Raw genomic sequence first — 18,634 nt, 5'->3', positions numbered from 1 at the left:
ATACAAGACTGTATCACGGCCCGTGCCCTCAGGATCTCATCGTTTGCTTGCAGGAACAAGCTTATAAATGAAGTGATACAATATGAGACACAGTAATCAAGCAACATATAAAGAGTTTTGGAAATACCTGTGAGATAACACACTTTTTCATGCAGGGAAGGGTCAAGACATAGAAAGTGAACTAAGACTTCTATGCTAGTTTGCAACTTACTCAAGGGAAGGGAAGAAAGCAATGGAGTGAGGAAAGAGAAGCCTATGAGTAGAGGCAAAGGGATATTTTTAAATGTTTGGTTTATTCGGGAGACAGTGATTAATCTGGTATGATTAAATTCTCAGTGAGGTCATGTAGTGGAGGGCTTAATACAGAACGTTAGAAATTCAAGAAGAAATCAGCAAAAAGGTAATAACAGATAAAATAGAATGAGTACCTACCTAAATCTGAAGAATCAGTGGAAATAGATGTCTCTGTCGTCCAGATCCAACCCATTCTTCCAGACCCATCTCAAATGACATCTCCTCTATTAGATTTCCTGATGCGTCCAGCTGGTTAAAATGCCTTCTTCCTTTGAACCCTTCATACCCTCTGTGAGTATTTTGCTTGTAGTGCTTATTATATTATGGCCTGCTGTGCATTTTTCTACATCTTATCCCCCTTCCTGTGGCTTATCTCTCTAGGACAGTGCATTCAAAATGAGTAAAATCTTAACAATGTTGAGATGCATTAAAAGCTTTTAAAGATAGTAAATTAATCTTTTTTCACATTTGCTTTAGCTCCAAAGTTGTATATTTATGTTTTTTTGCATAAACTTTTGTCATCCCTTTGCCAAATGAGAAAGTTATATCACTACATTGTTAGTTGGGGGGAGATGGGGCCGGAAGAGAGAGAGAGAATATCTGTTTTATATTTTGGACCTTATCATCTTCTTTAAAGATAGCTCTGTGAAGTTTACTTTTTTTTAATGTTCCAGGCTAATATTTATATTTTTATTTATATTATTATAGTCTGCCTTTATATATTTGGCAGAAATCTGAAATATTTATGTATCAGTAACAGACTCAGAAGCAAGGTGCTAAAAACAGGAAAAAAATAGCTGTTGAGTGTTAGACTCCTGCAATGCTAGAGATTAGAGAGTAAAGCAATAGCATTTGACTTAAAAGAAAGTTGTGCTATGCAGCAGCTTCCCACTAGCTATTTTACATTCGGTAGTGTATATATGTCGATGCTACTCACACTTTGCCCCAGCTTCCCCCTCCCCCCACATCCTCAAGTCCATTTTCTATGTCTACCTCATTATTCCTGTCCTGCCCCTAAGTTCATCAGTACCTTTTTTTTTTTTAGATTCTATATATATGTGTTAGCATACAATATTTGTTTTTCTCTTTCTGGCTTACTTCACTCTGTATGACAGACTCTAGGTCCATCCACCTCACTACAAATAACTCAATTTCATTTCTTTTTCTGGCTGAGTAATACTCCATTGTATATCTGTGCCACATCTTTATCCATTCATCTGTCGATGGACACTTAGGTTGCTTCCATGTCCTGGCTATTGTAAATAGTGCTGCAAGGAACACTGGGGTACATGACTCTTTTTGAACTAGGGTTTTCTCAGGCTATATGCCGCTCGTGCAGTATTGTGAAGCAGTTCTACTCCAATAAAGATATAGTTAAAAAAAGAAAAGAAAGCTGTACACCTTATTTTGGTGTCACTTTTATGGCAGTCTTAATTATTTGGCTTCCAAGTGCCCAGAAAACATTTTAAGAGGGAGCAAGTACCTCAGAAAGAAAAAAAAAATAGAAGAAGTAAAAACTTGCTCAGCTAGTAGTGTCATAGCCCAGCTGTTAAGGATACAAAGGGTACAAAGGACTGTACTGTGTCAAAGCAGGTGGAGACCACTATGTGCCTTAAACTTGTCACAGTGAAGAATCTTATCTTTCTAAGTTTAAGAAAATAAAAAGAATAATGCCATCTAACAAATACTATCCTGACTTCTTAAAATATAGCAATATTTGGACATTGAAACTTACATTTAGAATTGGAAGATCCTTTGCTCTCCATTCTATTTGTTTGTCAGTTTTCTGAAGGCAGACTTTTCATTTTTTGTCATTAATTTTGACTTTTAGCTCTCCCACCTTTCTTTCTATACTTTTTTCTCTTTTTTGTCATGTCAGTTCCTGCTGTTAAAATATATTTTCCTCTTTCCCTCTTTTTATCTTGGTTTCCTTTTTTCATTGTGCTCTTTTAAGGTCCCATTTCATAGACTCTTTTTCTCTGTGTGTGTGTGTGAGAGCTTTCATCCTACTATAACATGAAATTCGATTTTTAGAAACATTTTTTTTTTTTTTTTTTTTTTTTTTTTTAGAAACATTTTTAAACTTGGTTCTGTACATTACAATTTTGCACCTTACTCACCGGTGTTCTTAAGCACCCTAATCAACATCTAGTGTAGATTAGAGCAATAGACTAATTTGGTCCCATACTACTAAGAGAGTACTCACCAAAAATCTTCTGAATTACAATGGTGATGGAGTAGAGCATGTTAAGAATGAGAATTAGGGAGAAGATTCATTCCCTAGTTTAAGAATTTTTCTTTCCAGAAAACACATTTGAGAATATCTTCTAATTTCTTCCTTTTCTTTAAAAGAAAAAAAATTGTTTTTTTAAATTTTTGATTTCCAGTACACTGATTGATTATATTAATATTTAAATATAAAAAGAAATGAGTCATTCCCATGATTGAAGAATGATTTTACTTACAAAAAAACAGTTTCTTGATCATTATCTTGTGAATAATGAACATAGTTGTGAGTATAGAATATGATGGATTTTTTTACCCGAAAAATATGTGCATATTACATGTTATTTTTATGACAACATTTTCAAAACTGTCAATGATTATGTCTACCTAGACCTGTAAAAGCTATTTGAAAATGAATTTTAAATAGAAAAAAGTAACTTTCTATGTGTTAGACTACCTACTTCATAGATGCTTCATCTGTGTAGGCAGAAAAAGACAGGATAATCCACATCTATTCAGCATCATTAAGCTACATAGCAACATCTCAGTGTAATGGAGAGAGATGTGTTCAATTAATTTTTTTAAACAAAGATTCATGGAGTAGTTACTATGAATTGAACCTCTCATAGTCTTAATGGGGGAGAGGAAGACCATACAATAGTTACACTAGAATGTGGCAGATCACACTCATTAGCACTGGCAGCCCTGTTTCTGAGGAGCTCAGAGGGACATATTCTGGTTTTGGAAAATCAGGGAAGGCTTTGTGGAGGAGCTCACATCTATACTGAGGGATGAAAAAAGTGAGTGAGTAAGAGAAGAATCAGCAAGTATACAGGTACAGATAATGGATATAAGAAAGCAATGGTAATTTGAGCTCAGGGTCTGTATTTAGATGGGGAGGGGGCAGAGAGGAGGGAGGAAAATTGGCAGGAAGGTTAGTAGCCAGGAGCTGCCTTCATTTATCATCTGGAGAGGCCAGGCAGGTCATGCCAACAAGTTTGGGTTTCAACTTGTAGACAGTGATGAATCTCTTGAGGATTTTTAAGTAAGTAAGTGACAAAGCCCAGTTTATGTTTGGAAAGACCGCCACGGTTAGCAGTGCAGATGATTGATTGGTGGGGAGGACAGGAAGGGAAGAAAGGGGACCATTTATGAGCCATACAGTATGTCAGGAGAGATATGCCAGTTGTCTGAAATGAGGCAGTGGTTACAATGCAGATGTAAAGGAGAGGACAGATTTGTAGGAAATTAGGAAGATGGTACTGGCAGGACTGGATAAGTGAGAGAGAGACTATGAAATTTAATGGGGAGTGAAGAATCGATGATACTTTCTAGGCTTCTGGGATGAGTAAGCACGTGAAGAGTTTACTGTTGGGTGAGATAGGAATATAGAAATAGGTTTGAGTGAGAAAATGAGTTCACTGTGAGCCATCTGCAAAAGGGAGAAGTCAAGAAGGTTTGAATCTGTGGGTCTGAATATAAGAAGCAAATTCTTATCCAGACAGAAAAAATCAGGAAGCATCATATAGAGGGGTAAATGTACCTGACTCGAGGCACTGGGAGAGCACAGCAGGGCAGACACTGAGCCTGTAAAGGTTCCCGGGAAAGGGGATGGGCTGGAGAGGTGGGAGGGATGACAGAAGGGAATTCAGCTTCTACCCGCAGCGTAGAGACGGGCATTTCTCTATTTTCTTAATTAGTTTTATTCTGTGACCCTTGATTCAAGCTAAAATAGATTCTATCTGCAGGAAGAAAAATGTAACAAACCCTGCCCTATATTCTAAGCATGTCCAGCCACATGAGCAGAATAATTTTTATTTCAGCAACACTGAAAAGAGGAAGCAGTAGAGAGAAAAGGAAAAGGCAGACCATCACAACTGATTCACCAATTCCACCTGAAAAGCACAGGTAAGTAGTTTAGAGGAAGGCCATCTGGAGATTTATGAAGATATTGTGGTAAGTAACATGATTTACCCAACACTTCTAGTGGTTTCTGTCATTCTAAAATTAAGACTTGCCCGAGAGGCAAATCTGTGTGTGTGCTTTACGGTGGAAGCTTGTCAGGAGTTATATTAATTTAATATATTAATATAATCTTTTATTATGAATATATTAAGAGCAATGTCCTCTGTGAGCTTCCTCCTTGCTTCCTTCCCTTTTCTCAAAGCTCTCCCTCAACACACATCTTATTCAGCATCACTCTTAATGATAACACACATCATCTCCCTTTACCTGCTTTTAAACTCTCTTCCTTTGACTGATTTTTTGGAGGAAAAACACAGAGCCAAAGGGGGAATTATTTAGTATCAAATGTGATTCAATACCTTCGAAGCATTTTATCCGACAGTAATCCAGGAATCACACCCACATGAGTCTTCTACCTACAAAACAAATATATTTTCTGCAGGGAAAAAAATCTCCAGCATGTTTGGAAAACTCCAGTTCTCATCTTCGATCTACCCATCCTTATGTTGCTAGGGTCCCAAATCCAGCTCACGGGTAGATCAGACAAAGCACCCTGTTCATGTTCGTTCCTCCACCTTCACCCTTGTCATCTCCAAACCTTCTAAAACAAGTAATGGCAGCTACGACTTGGCCTTTTTCACAAGGGTTGTCAATTAGTGGGTGATCAACAACTGTCTAGTGAGTGGGTGAGAAGCTACATATGTGAATGGATTAGGTTGTATCCTTCCTTGTCATTCTTCAAGCATAATAACGCACAAATGCTAAAAAATTAATAGCTGCGGTGTAACTGTTATGTGCCAGATATTATGTAGGAGATTCACAACAATTATGAAAACCAAATAATTTTGTCCAGTTTTGAAAGGTAGGAAAACTTAGGCTCAGATAATGTTACCCAGATAGAAGGTGCTAGGCCAAGATTCAGAACCTTGATTTTCTGACTCCAAAGTGCATGTTCTTCCCAATAGAGCTGAGAAAGAAGGTTTATGGTCAATAACTAGTAGATATCTGTGTTTCCCGATTGGTCATCTAAATTAAAATTATGATTGCCCAGTCAAAGTCCTACTGATCCACCATCATTTACCTCCTTTTCCCCCTGAGGGACTTCCCATCACTTGTTTGTTTTCCCTGAACTGTAATTCCCCCTTCTTGCCACGGCTGCCTCATAACTTCCTTGTCACGTCATCAGAGCAGACTCTTCTAATCATCCAACATGGAGATGCTCTGTGTGTTTGTGTTTCCCTAGTCCTTCACTCCCACTGTGATCAATATAAGCTCTATGAGGGCAGGGGCCTTGTTGATCTTGTCAGCATGCAGAACAGTGCCTGGTATATAGTATGGACCCCAGAACAGAGTTTGCTCAATGATAGAAAGGAAAGTAAGGCGGAGTAAAGGAAGAGAAAATGATTCAATAATCTTGTTGAATAATTGCCTAGATTTTTCAATTCCAATATGGGAAAATTGCATCGCCCATATAGATATTATTTTTCTGTGTGTGTGTACACATGCATGTGCATGTGCCATGCTTAACTAAGTAAGGCATGCCAATTTAAAAAGTGTTTCATCACAGCCTTTTATTAGGTGTAATAGGGCCTCTCTCATGAGGGTGTGATTTGAGAAATAGAGTAATGCTTGCTTGCAAGAAAGAAAAAGTATATGGGGTATGATTTTTGCAATTAAAATGGTTTTACTTGCATTGAAACATTGTCATTAATTTTTTTATTGATTCCTCCTATTAGAAATTTAATTTACAAGGAGGAAAACTTTTGGTGATTTCTGTGTTATTTCTAGAATATATTAACAACTTACACAGTTACTGCATGTCCATTCCAGTGTTAAAAATGACCCCAGACTCATTTGTTTAAAATTTATAATAATTTGACAATATTTTATATTAAGAGAATAGATATTCTTCTCATTCTGAAGATGATTAGATAGAGGAAATGGAAAGCTAAAATAAATCACTCAATACCCATTTCACTATAAATGATATGGAAGTCCAATTTTCCTGATTATTATGCAGTGTTCCTAGGCTATGAGCTAATAGTAGTAATTTTCATTGCAAATAACATGATGGTGTAAACACAGCACATAATAAAGAAATCAAAGAAATTAGAAAAACCTCACACTTTTTTTTCACAAATAATAGTGTTAGATACATTGAGGTTACTGGTGTTTATGAATACATAAGACTCTGGACACTCATGTATTTTCTTTAGCTATAAAGTTATGTTGTAAATATTAATTATATTGCTTTCATACACCAAATTTTGATCTTATTTTCAGATAGCTCTCCACTTTAAGGTATTAAATGGTAGCTCTGCGTCCATTGCCATCTTGATTTGTACCATTTGAGTATACAAATTATAAAATGTGTATTTACTGTACATTTTTCTATTGTCATAAAAATAAGAATGAAACAAAACTACAAATACTGATACTAATGACAAGATGTTGAATACTCGTTCTAGGGATTGAGAAAAGAGAGGGAATCATTAGGCATGGCCATTAGCAGCAACTTCTCAGCCTCAATTGAGCCTTCTATATTCAGTCTTCAGGAAAAGAACAAAATTATAGAAAATTAGACATATCTTTGAAGAGGTTGCCGTTTAAAAGGTGATACATTATTAGTGATTTCACACTTGGTAGGTATCTGAAAAGCTATTATTTGAAAGTAGTGAGTCAGTATGTATCTCATTTTCAATGTAAATGCTACCTTTTTTACTCCTAGGTCACTCCAACCCGAGGGGTACAAAAGTTGTGTCCTATCTTTTACACACACACACATACACACAAATAAAATCTTAGTAAATCCTTTCCTGCAGTTCCATCATTTAGGCTCTGAATTCCAGAAGTGGGCATAGTTTGGCACAAAATCTACCCTTTCGCTTGACCTCCCCGCGTACCTGGTCCCATTGCCCACCAGCCCATCCACCCAACTACCTGAAAAGCAATATTCTTTGGTGATCATGTATACATGTTCTGAGTCTGGACTGCTTGGATTTACACCCTGACACTGGCATTTATCAGTTGCTTGACCTTGGGCAACTTAACCACTGGGCTTCAGTTTCCCCATCTATGAAATGGAATAATTAGAGCACTTATTTTTTGAGGATCAAATACATTAACACGTCTAAATATTTTAGAAGGGTGTTCACCACATACTATGCCATTCTTATTACAAGTGTTTTTCAAAATGTAGGTATCCACATTTTTAGGAGTCTTTTCCTTAATATAAACTCGTCTTTGCTGTTCAGCAACTAATGAATTTAATTACGCGTTTCCAATTTCACACAACTGGTTGAACAGCTTTGATTACCTTTTAAGAGATAAGCTATGTACCCTCAGAGCAATTGAAGCAATGTAAAAATATACTAAAATTAAAAAGAAAAAAATATCCGGCTGCTCAGTGATTCTTCTGAACTCCCATGGAAATAATAAATATGGATAATCAGAAAGTACCTTAAATATTCTCTAGTTAGAAGCCAGATCATGGAGGCTTTTAAAATTAAAACAAGCATCTTGAATTATTTTCACATGCAAAGCAGAAAAAAATACACACCATATTGAGTTCAGATGCAATAAGCTGTACATGTGCTACAGAGCTCCATGAGAAATGCAGTTTTTACGCTGGCTTCACGCAAACTTTACAGTTGCAGAAAATAAGGATATGGCCAAAAGCAATCTGGAGATGTCACAGCCAAATCAATAATTAGGAGGAAAGGTGACCACCTCCTACTCAAATATCAATGCAAAATATATTGAAATACTGATTAGTGTGAAGAAATGCAATATGTATTTCAGAATATTACAATGAACATTTTTAACAAGGCATTCACCCAGATTTAGGAAACATGAATAAGAAACAACTTTAGGGCTTCCCTGGTGGCGCAGTGGTTGAGAGTCCGCCTGCTGATGCAGGGGACACGGGTTCGTGCCCCGCTCCCGGAAGATCCCACATGCCGCGGAGCGGCTAGGCCCGTGAGCCATGGCCGCTGAGCCTGCACATCCGGAGCCTGTGCTCCGCAACGGGAGAGGCCACAGCAGTGAGAGGCCCGCGTACCGCAAAAAAAAAAAATTAAAAAAAAAAAAAAGAAACAACTTTAATTTGCACTTCTATTTCTTTTTGTTTTGCCTATAAGCCTATACACTCACTTGGATTTAAGCCCTGAGAAAATCACCATGTTGCACAGGGTAGTACAGAAAACCTGAATGCTATTATACGTTAATGACCTGACAGCCAAAGTGAGTTTTCAACTAATTTCTTGAAATATTAGTAGATAATTTTCCTAGGAGTTGACTACCAAATTCTCTAAGATCATGATTTCTCCGTGACTTACCTGTTTTACTCAGATAGTCTTTCCAAAACAATTTATCCAGTTTAATTATACTAGAACATGGTTCAGATAGGACCAAGACTATAAAAATAATAAATCAAATAGCTTTGTTTTGAAATTCCCCACCTTCTCATTTTCTTTCAATGCTTTTTTGCTTTGCTAAGCCTCAGCTCCCTGATCACAGATGGAAGACCGATTCCAAATTCCTAGGTGAAATTCAGTTGTTAGAAAGAGCAAACTAGAAGCTAGGTCTTTTATGCTAGAGTCATGTGAGAGCTAGTGAGTAGGAATGAATCAAAGAGGAAAGAAAATAAAGTTGCCAAAATCGTAACTTAGTAGTAGTAAAGAGACCATGTTAGAGGTTCTGCAAAAGCTGAATTGGATTCTAAAGAAGATCCAAGTCAGTAGATCAAGTCAAAAGTAAAATGAGGATGCTCAATACAGAGGAAATATTCTAGGTACTGGGTCTAGTTAGATAGAGCAAGAGGAGTTGTTATAGGAAGAGGGACATCAGAGAACATTAAGGTGAATATGACATATCCAGATTAGCAGATTATTAATTCTCATGAAAGGAGATTCTGACACTTAGTCAAGGCTAAGGGCCAAAATAAGCTGGAGTATCACTTAGGATGTTCTTGATTATTAGTAACAGAATACCTGATCTACTACACCATAAAACATTAAAGAAGTGTATTGTCTCATATATGGAAAAATCGAGAAGTAGAACATCTTTAGCCAAAGCTTGATGTGGTGACCTAATTGTACCACAGAAGACTTAGTTCCTCTGCATTTAATCGTCCTGCCTTCTATATTCCTTCCTATGATTTCAAGATGCTGGAAGAAATTCAGAGGACTAGTTCATTCACTTCCGACAGAAACAAGAGAACATCTTGAAACCTAGGATTCCAAGCAAAACTTGAAACTGCCAGAGTAAATATCCTGGTGTTTGGTTTTCCAATCTGCAGCTAAAGAATAAAGATCACTGAAATAGCCTAGTCTTGTGGTTTGTTCTTTCCTCCAGTCCTCTTCAAAACAAAACAGAAGAGGCTTCAGAGACTCTGCACATACTTAAAGTAGAAATGCAAATCCTTTCCCAAGATTATATCGCAATCAGGGTATTGAAAGAGTACAGCCCAGCTAATTATATTGGACTTAAGTTTTGCTCTACCAACATCCTGTTTTTGTACATAAAAGTTCTACTCTTCTCATTTGATCACAGTGGAATTCAACACACATTCTTACATAGCTGCATGATCTAAGTTGGGTCAAAGAGTATGGACGATGGGAAAGGGGAATCTTTCATGTATGGGTATTGCGAGTCAGCAATTCTCTTTCTTCTGGGGTTTCTAAGAAGTTATGTGTGTCCTTCTTGTAAATAACTTGGAACTGACCGGACTTTTGCAGCAATACAAGATATTTTTTAAGCTTCTGGGGCTGGCCATGACTAAAGTAAGCATCATTCTTAGAATACTCAGTCATAGGAATCAATAAGCTCTCCTTTTTTTCCTTAAGATGGTTTGAATTTCTATCATTTGCACCTGAAAAAAAGTCCTAACCAATAAATAAACTTATGTCACATATGACAATCTCCTCAATAGTGCTATGAATAATTACCAGTCCTTTTTTGGTCCCATACCAGAATCATTTCCTAATAAAACTAAGTAGTACAACAACTTTACATTTTCTTTCTCAGCAAATTTCACTGCTGTTTGGATGCCAATTTTCACATCATTGGCATGGACCAGCATTCCATATGTGAGTCCCAAATTTTACATTCTGCAGTATTCACATAACCACCACAAAGCAGCAGACCACCTGATCCTACAGAGAAATGTAAAATTGCATAATAATAACAGACTTTAAAAGATGAGCAAATTAGAAAATATTTTTACTGACCGAAGTTTTACCCAATTTCAGAGAATTAAACATTGTTCCCTTCTGTAATTTTATCTATTTTATACTGTAATGCCAACTGAAAGAACAACCAAATGTAAAAAATAGGGGCTGCTGTATCTTCCACGGGAACAGGAGATAGTCACAGTCCAAATCACAACCTCCAAAAAGAAATTAAAGAAAAATATTATTGGGACCAAAATGGCAAAAGGTGACAAGAACAAATGCAAACTCCTAGAGACACTTTAAATAATTCAGAGGTCCTTCAAAGTAGGGAGAAGAGCTCTAAAAGGATCAAAGATACCTGGAATGGAGGTGTGAGCAGAGTACAGGTGTCTAAAGCAAGCCTGAGAAGTGAGGGAAGGCTAAATAAGAAGATTCATACATACACCATCTTTTCAGGAAGCAAACAAGAAGACAGAGAATACACCACAGTCATTGTGGTGACAGCTAATCAAAGTCCATGAAAATAAATTAATAATGGTGAGATATATCATAGACACCTGAAACATAGGGCTTTACTGTGAAAACTCAAGATTTTCTGCTTACCAGACATGGGAAAGGTAATAATGAGTGGAAACATTTACGAAGGAGACGACAAAACAGAGGTGATGAAGATGTGTCCTAAGCTTCCACTGCTTTAGTTTATACCTCTCAGCTTTAATATATTTCAGCAGATACTTCAACCAGATATATGTGCCCCATTCAAACTTAGTAAAAGTCAGAAAGAAATAAGCGTGGATGACATACTCATAGGTAAAAAAAATTAAACATGTAGGAAAAGAGCAATGTAAGAAGGGCGAGAAAACCATCAACAAAGTGAAAAGGCAACCCACTGAGTGGGAAGAACCTATTTGCAAATGATATGTCTGTTAAAGGTTTAATATCCAAAATATACAAAGAACTCATACAGCACAATAGCAAAGAAAAACAAGTTGAGTTAAAAATGGGCAGAAGACCTGAATAGGCATTTTTTCAAAGAAGTCATACAGATGGCCAACAGGCACATGAAAAGATCTCAACATCACTAATCATCAGGGAAATGAAAATCACCTGGTCAAAGTTAATAGACCAATGACAGAATGGGAATCTGACATTTACAATACCTAAAATCAATGAGGGGTAACTTTAGAATATATTAGAAATATATGATACAAGAAATTTCTGCATATTTACAATGAAATGTATGATTTCTCATTAAAAACATAAAAAGGATATGAACAGGAATTTTGTTGAAAGGGAAAGGAAAAAAGCTAATAAGTATATGAAGTATAGAAAGAGATGTTTACACACATTAATAACTAGAGCAATGCAAATTAAAACAATAGTGAGATATGAGGATACAGGGAACTACATGTGCTGTCTGGGAAGAGAGACAGGTATAGCCATTCTGGAGAGCAGGTAAAGTGACTTTGGACTAGAGAGTAAGACTGTCTCCACTGCTTCTGGACTTCAATTTTAAAAAATACATAATAAGCTTAAAGTAATGATTACATAGCAAAAAAAAGCGCAAACCAATGTTTTTGAAAATATTGATTTTCAAAGATGGATAAGGAATTTTACAAAGATAATGTTCTATTTCTTAAGCAAGGGTAGGTTTTTTTCATAGTTATTCTTCATTATATGTTATAAATAACAATGCATATGTTTTAAATGTTGAATACAAATTTTAGGGGGAAATGGGAAAATCTGCATATCTTTGTGTAGCAGTATAGAAAAAAAAACTGTTGAGTAGTATAAAACTGTTAAATAAGTTACCTTAAAGTAACTTAAACAGTGCATTATCATTACAAACCCACAGAAAATTACTAAAATGAAAAATTCACACAACACTGAGAAGGATTTAGAGAAACCAGAACTCTCATTTATTGCTGACAGAAATGGACATTGGTGCAACTACTTTAGACAACCCTTTGGCATAATTGACTAAATCTGAACACATGTATATCCCACAAACAAGCTAACCGTTCCATTCCTAGGTATATATTTTTATGGGAAATGTACAAAAATGCCCAAGGCAACACTATTTATAATGGTCAAAAAATACCCAAATGCCTATTAACAGCTGAATGGATAAATAAATTGTTGTTTAGTCACCAATTGAATATGATACAGCACTGAGAAAGAACAAAGTACAACTACCCAGAACAAGGAAAAGGAATCTCACAAACATAAAGTTGAAGGAAAGAAGCTACAAAAGAGTGCATGGTATATGATACCGTTTATATAATGTACAAAAACACTAGTTTTAGAAGTCAGGATATTGAAGAGGGACTTCTAGAATGTTGGTGGTTTTCTGTTTAACGATCTTGTGTCATGTACAGTTATGACCCATGATCATTTATATATAATTCTTCAATAAGACATTTTATCAAAAAGACCCTGCTAAATAGACTTGTAATCACTAACTTAAGATTTTTTTAAGAAGCATCATTAAACACACGGCAATGAGTCAAAACTCTACCATCCTTCCCACATAAGTACAATCATTGACACCTGAAGGTATGGAAATTTAGTCTTCTTTCAAACTGCTCACAAAATGTAGTTCAGATATGATTATTCAAACTATGCATGCCTCTTTTCATTTGATATGGCACTCTGTAAGCAAATGCTTTTATTAATAAAAAGTATAAACTTCGTGTCACGTTCCATCTGTCTTTGTTCCTATGTGAAATTTCATTTACCAAAGAACTTCTTTGTTTTCAGTCCTTTAAAGAATAAGCAAAACTATTTTAGCTGTTAGAATAGTGGTTACTCCTTGGGGAAGGAATGGAACATGAGGGGGCTCCTAGAATGCTGGTGCTGTACTGTTTTCTTAACTATATGCTGCTCACATTGGTGTATTCACATTTATAAACTTAATTTGCTTTATATATATATATGATTTGCACATTTTCTGTATCTGTGTTATAATTTAATAAATATTTATATTTTTAGAAAAACAAGCTTAGGAGAGGAGATTCGTGGAGGATATAAAGGCTATTGACATTTTCTCTGTCTCTGTGCTATATGAATGATTAAAATACCACATCTTATTTTGTAACTTAAAAAGGTAAATAAAATTACATTTAAGTTAGTTAAAAAATAAAAAGCATCCTATGGGCATCCTGGGGACAAATCATGCAAATGAGAAAATAAGAATAATATTAAAGTCTTGCACATAATCATATGTTTAAAATAAGTGAAATAATGTTTATGAAGTCCTTATGAAAAAGAAGTGCAATTCAAGACTTTTTTAAGACTTTTTATATTCAGTCAAGTTGACATTTTAGTATAAAAGAAATAAATTCATGAATATGCAAGAAATCAAGGAATAGAGTCCAAAAGCCTGTTTTTAAAATTTGATTATGAACTTCAAGGAAAAAAATCAAAATTAAGATCTCGATAACAGAGAAGCCACAGCTGGAAAGTACCAGTGATTAAAAAAAATACACTCAGATATAAAACTAAGATTTGCAGAAAATAGAAAAATTAGTTATGAAATTGAGCATAAATGTTAGAACCACAGAATACATGTTAAACCGCAGACAACCAGGAAGTGATGAAAGGAGGGTGTTGGAGGTACACAGCAGAACTGACACAGTTTTTATATTAAAAACATGCCTGGAACCTGATTTGGATGATGAAACGAGAGCTGAGGTGACTTGTGTGATCTCAAGGCAGAAGCTTTAAGAAATTGTATGCAATTTGCATCTCTTTCCCTCTGTCCTAGTGACTGGTAGTCCCACATGGCCTGGACCCTGGGGCTAGAACAACATGTACTGTCAATCCATGGGTTGCCCATTAAAAACAAGTAGCATGAATGAGAGATAATACAAACAAGTGTAAACTATTGTTACAGAAACATGTTTATAAAACATAATATTCATTTAAATGTTTTGCACTTTGTATATGGTATGCACAATTACAGTATTTTGTATATGTTTGCATTTTTACATATAAAAACAAATAGAAATATCATCTTCAGCCATTGAGATTCTAGGATTATCTATTGCTGCCACTTTATCTAGCTGCTTGGGGCTCTAAAATGTTCCAAGGCACAGTGCTGACTTCTGGAACCTGGCAGAAAAATAGGCCTTCAGTATTCCTGCATATCAAGAAAATATTAGTTGACAATCAAAAATCATCAAACATACACAGATTCTTGCCTTTAAGAGTGAGAATGATCAAAAACCGAAACCAAAAGATTGACAATCACATGGACTTTAGATACTGAAATTATCAATCAAAGTATATAAAATGTGTAACTGTGAATAACCCAAAATGCATGTGAAAGAGAAATAGAGGAAATAAAGAGAAGGCATAATGTATCTCTAATCTGAGTCTGAGAAAGAATATATAAAAGGAAAAAGAGAGAGCTCTTGAAGAGATCATGGCTGAGAATTTTTCAGAACAAATGAAGATAGGAAGCCAGGAACACAGAAGGCATGTAAATGACTAAATATACATCTACACCTTGGCATATATTCATAAAACTTAAGGACACCGAAGACAAAGAGAAAATTTTAAAGCAGGCAAAGATAAATGACAAATCACCAGCAAAATGAAGACGACTAGACTTAAGATGCCTTTTAAGGAAAGATGGAAACTGTTAAGGTGGTGGAATGCTCTCCTTATATAGCTAAGAGTAAATAAAATCAGCCTCTAATTGAGAACGTAGAAATACTATGTTTGAAGAAAAAATATTAAAAAATTATTTTTAGATAAAAAACTAAGAATTTACTAAAAATAACCAATTCAAGTAATAAGCTCACCCAGAAACACCTTCACTGACACACCCAGATATAAAGTCTAGCTAAATATTTGTGTTCCTGTGACCCTGTCAATAAATAAATATAATTAACAATGAATGTTTCTATAAAATAACAACAGAAGGATAGCCTAAGGTGCCGTTAAGTTGGTAAATCTATAGATATATTTAAATAAATATTGCTTTTTTAAATTTATATAATTTTTAAATAGCAGTGTTGAAGGAAAGTTGTTCAATTAATGAACAATAATAGCATGTAAATTGGGAAAGGCATAAACAGATATATTAAGTATTAAAATGTTCCCTTGTTGAAAGGTGAGTAAAATATGGATTAACTTTATAAAATTTAAAGGTAATCATTTAAATAATAAAAATAGAGGTAGGAAATTGAATAAGAAAAGGAAACTGAAAAATGAAATCTTGCTATTTGCGACAACATGGATGGATCTAGAGAATATTATGCTAAGTGAAATAAGTCAGACAGAAAGACAAATACCTCATGAACTCATTTATATGTGGAATCTAAAAAACAAAACAAAAGGAAAACAGACTCATATATCCAAAAAACAAATGGGTGGTTGCCAGAAGGGATGGTGGAGGGAAGGGTGAGCAAAATAGGTGAAGAGGATTTACAGGTACAAACCTCCAGTTAGATAATAAATAAGCATAAGGAATATGGTCAATAATATTGTAATAACTTTGTATGGAGACAGATGGTTACTAGACTTGTCATGGTGATCATTTCATAATGTATGCAAATGTCAAAGCATTATTTAGTACACCTGAAACTAACATAATATTATACATCAACTATATTTCAATTTAAAAAAAAAAAGTAGTTTCCAACCACCCTTGCCCTTCTCCTGTGAACTGTTGTTAGTGACAACCATCATGTTGTACTGCCCTATATAAGTTGAGTTCCACACCAGACACTCTTTTTAGACTTTAGTACTTGGATAAATTTTCTCTCAAAAAAAAAAAAAAATCAATGTACTTTCATTTCTTAGAAAAGGCATTTTCATCTATTTTCACACTGAATTTGCAGTTGTTAAGGAGAAATATGTGAACCAATGTTTCCCTTTGTGTCCTGGTTGTTAGGAAGCTCAGTGCCAAATTTAATATTAAATTATTGTACTATGGTAATAAAGTTTTTGCTTCCTATAAAAAGAAAGAAAAGAACACTGAAAAATTCAGAAAATGAGAGAAATAGAAAATTATAGAAATAGGGAATGATTATTATAAGATGGCAGGAAAAAAATAGAGACAATTGAAAATCACAATTACACTAATTGGGCTGAACTCAGCAGTGAAAAGCCAGAGTTGTTGAATTGAACAGAAAAAACTCCATTACACTGCAAAACATTAGCAGAGGTAAAGAGGATCAGCACGTAATGGCAAAATGTGTATTTAACAATTTATAAAAACTTTAAAATTTTATCTAACAACACACGAGGGAGGAAGAAAGGGAGGGAAAAAAAGAGAGAGGAAGAGAGATTGAGAGAGAGAGAAGAGAGAGCAAGTAAAATTGACAAAAGTATCATCATTCATGTTACTTTATTATATCTATTTTAAAAATAAGCAATTTGAAGGCTCTGATCACACCATTGCCAAATTAGAATTAATAATATATACAGAATATTGTACCTTCACACTTGAAAAATATACATTTTTTCACGCACATGTAGAATATTTATGAAAAGTGATGGTGTGCCATGTCATAAAAGTAGTTTTTAAAACTTTCAAATATTTGCTAATATTGGAACTTGTCTGATGACGTTACAATTAAGGAAGATAATGATAACAAAGGATGACTAGAATAAAACTACATTTGGAAATATAAAAATTAACACATGCAACTCGTGGTTTATAGAAGAAATCACTGTGGAACTTAGGCAATTTTTAGACATTTAAAATAGAGGAAATACTAGGTATCATAACTTGGAGTGTTGGGTAAATGGACAGACTAAAATTCTTGCATTAGGAAAGAAGTGTAAAAATTAATGAGCTAAATATCTATCTTATAATATTAAAAATAAAAAAACAGACTAAATCCAACCAAATAAAAGGAAAATAATAAAGATAAGAACAGGTCATAATGAAGTTGGAAAAACAGATGACAAATAAAGTCAAAAATTAATTTCTGGGCTTCCCTGGTGGCGCGGTGGTTGGGAGTCCACCTGCCGATGCAGAGGACACGGGTTCGTGCCCCGGTCTGGGAAGATCCCACATGCTGCGGAGCGGCTGGGCCCGTGAGCCATGGCCGCTGAGCCTGCGCGTCCGGAGCCTGTGCGCCACAGCGGGAGAGGCCACAGCAGTGAGAGGCCTGCGTACCCCAAAAAAAAAAAAATTAATTTCTTTGAAATGACTAGTAAAGTAAATAATCCTTTGATAAGATTAAGATTAATCAGAACTGAAAGGAGAATGGGTAGAATTAAACACTATTAAGAATGAAGTATTGTACATAAATAATGCTACAGAGGTTAAACAAATAATGAGGCTATTATGAACAAATGTATGCCAATATATTTGAAAATACGTGAAATAAATTCCTAGAGTTCCTAGAATTATTATTTAAGTAGAAGTTGATAAAAACTGATTTAAAAAGAAAGAGAAAATCTGAACAGTCATAAAACCATTAAAGACATTCAGTCTTCAGTTGAAATTCACGTGCTGACTGTAAGCAGTCCCGAGAATTCTCATTATTTCACAGCATGGACGAGGCATGCATGGACTCTGTGGACCACAGCCAGGAGCCTGGGCAAGATGAGAGTCTCCAGAAGGGAGAATAAGCCCTGTCTCCACTTCATGTCACATATATTTGAGTTAGTTTAAGGGATGCTTGCGAATGCATAACTTAATTAACCAAAAAAACAAAAAAAATTCAAGAAATCCCCAAAAGAACAGTACAGGGAGGTCATTCTAAGACCAAAATCTGCAAACCAAGTGCTATAGGGAAAACCTTGAACGCCAGGAATGCTGTCATCAGTCAATGGTTTTGTTCCACTTAAGCTAGTCAGATCTTTGCTTTGCTATCAAAAGGGGCACGGACATGAGCCTCCAAACCATCCTGATGTGTCTCTCATACCCTGGGGAGACTCAGTAATTGTAAGTCATTGTATTGGTTCTGATTGATACAAGCTCCTAGTGGGTTTCACGGTGTGTCTGGGAGTTG

The 18,634-nt window shown here is 35.3% G+C and overlaps 1 protein-coding gene and 1 long non-coding RNA gene across 3 annotated transcripts in view; one reads left to right on the top strand and one right to left on the bottom strand.

Annotated features, from left to right (window-relative positions):
• Window positions 1-18,634, bottom strand: part of KCNT2 (potassium sodium-activated channel subfamily T member 2) — a 425,289-nt gene that overhangs the window by 385,469 nt on the left and 21,186 nt on the right. The window contains exons 2-3 of one of the 2 annotated variants that reach the window (XM_082857000.1): window positions 4,845-4,901; window positions 2,501-2,637 (exon numbers count right to left, since the gene is read on the bottom strand). The exons of the other annotated variant lie outside the window; for it this stretch is intronic. The gene's annotated coding sequence lies outside the window, so the exon portion shown is untranslated. The remainder of the gene's footprint in view (window positions 1-2,500; window positions 2,638-4,844; window positions 4,902-18,634) is intronic. 2 annotated transcript variants of the gene reach the window in all.
• The window catches only part of LOC309973135, a 30,752-nt gene that overhangs the window by 617 nt on the left and 11,501 nt on the right, over window positions 1-18,634 (top strand). Inside the window, exon 2 of the long non-coding RNA XR_014326814.1 lies at window positions 4,344-4,428. This is a non-coding gene — a long non-coding RNA (uncharacterized lncRNA). The remainder of the gene's footprint in view (window positions 1-4,343; window positions 4,429-18,634) is intronic.

This window comes from Leucopleurus acutus (assembly GCF_964270905.1).
Source record: "Leucopleurus acutus genome assembly, chromosome: 2".
NCBI lineage: Eukaryota > Metazoa > Chordata > Mammalia > Artiodactyla > Delphinidae > Leucopleurus > Leucopleurus acutus.
The sequence above is the reverse complement of the archived record's forward strand: the minus strand, read 5'-3'. Positions and strand labels throughout refer to the sequence as shown.